Source organism: Octopus bimaculoides, chromosome 9, assembly GCF_001194135.2.
Source record: "Octopus bimaculoides isolate UCB-OBI-ISO-001 chromosome 9, ASM119413v2, whole genome shotgun sequence".
Taxonomy (NCBI): Eukaryota; Metazoa; Mollusca; class Cephalopoda; order Octopoda; family Octopodidae; genus Octopus; species Octopus bimaculoides.
The window spans coordinates 72,479,343-72,480,606 of record NC_068989.1 but is presented as its reverse complement, the minus strand read 5'-3'; positions in this window follow the sequence as shown (position 1 = coordinate 72,480,606).

Genomic DNA, 1,264 nt, shown 5'->3' with positions numbered 1-1,264 from the left:
TAGGTAGGTAGGTAGGTAGGTAGGTAGGTAGGTAGGTAGGTAGATAGATAGATAGATAGATAGATAGATAGATAGATAGATAGATAGATAATGTGTGCATGTCATTATGTTTGTTTTTGCTCACCATCACTACTTGAGAATTGGAGTTAGTCCGTTTATGTCCCCGTAACGTCTCGGTTCGCCTTGGAAGATCGATTAAATCAGTACCAAGTTTTAAAATTACATGTACTGCGGCCGATTCGTTAGACTAAAACTCCTTCAAGGCAGGGCACCAGGATGGCTGCAATTCAATGACAGAAACAAGTAAAAAAAAATAAAGCAGTAAGGTACCGAATCGTTAGTGTGTCAGAGTAAATATTTACCGATATTTCTTCCACCTCTTTACGTTCCGAGTTCAAATCCCACCGAACTCAACTTTACGCTTTCATCCTTCTTGTATGAGTAAGGTACTAATCAAACATTCGTATTGATGTAATCGACTTACACGCCGCCCCCACCGCTAATATTGCTGGCCTTAAGCCAAAAGTTGGAACCATTATTTGTATAATATAGAAAAGATATCATTAGCATTTCCCAAATGGTGTTAGCATCACGTGATCCTAACATATATGGATGTGTGTATAGTAAAGAGCAGAAAGTAGTTGAATTAACAATTGACCTTCAACCCAAAGGTTTTTAAGATGAGGTCTCGGATAACGCTTGGTATTCCCACTTTTTTTTTGGGGGGGGGGACTAACTCGGTTGTTATAGTTGTAAAGAATCATCATGATTTCCAAGTATTGGATATATTGGACAATATATTACTAATTCTTTAATTCTCAATTCAATTTTTTTTTTTTTATGAGGCTTAGAATGGCTTTCTATTTCACTATTAGGACATTTTTTAGGCTCAAAATATGTTTGAAAATGCTGTTTAATACTTAATCAAATGACAGAAGTTAGCGTCCATGATCTTTAACACGGTTTTTCAGAATAGCTACGGAAAGAAAAGGTAAAATTCCACGAGTCATGGCTTTCATTGCAAGTCGATCGTGATTTTCTCGAATCTAAAATGATCTTGTTCCAATGCTAGCAAAGTGCATTTACTCCGTTCAAGACTACCAAGTTCCAAGTGATGGTGGTGATGGTGGTGATAGTGATGATGATGAGGATGATGATGGAGGAAGGGTTCATCATCGTCGTCGTCGTGGTAATATATGGTAAAAATAGATTTTGAAATGAAAAGCGTTCCTTACAAGCCGAAGGGATTATAATCGCTTTCGTT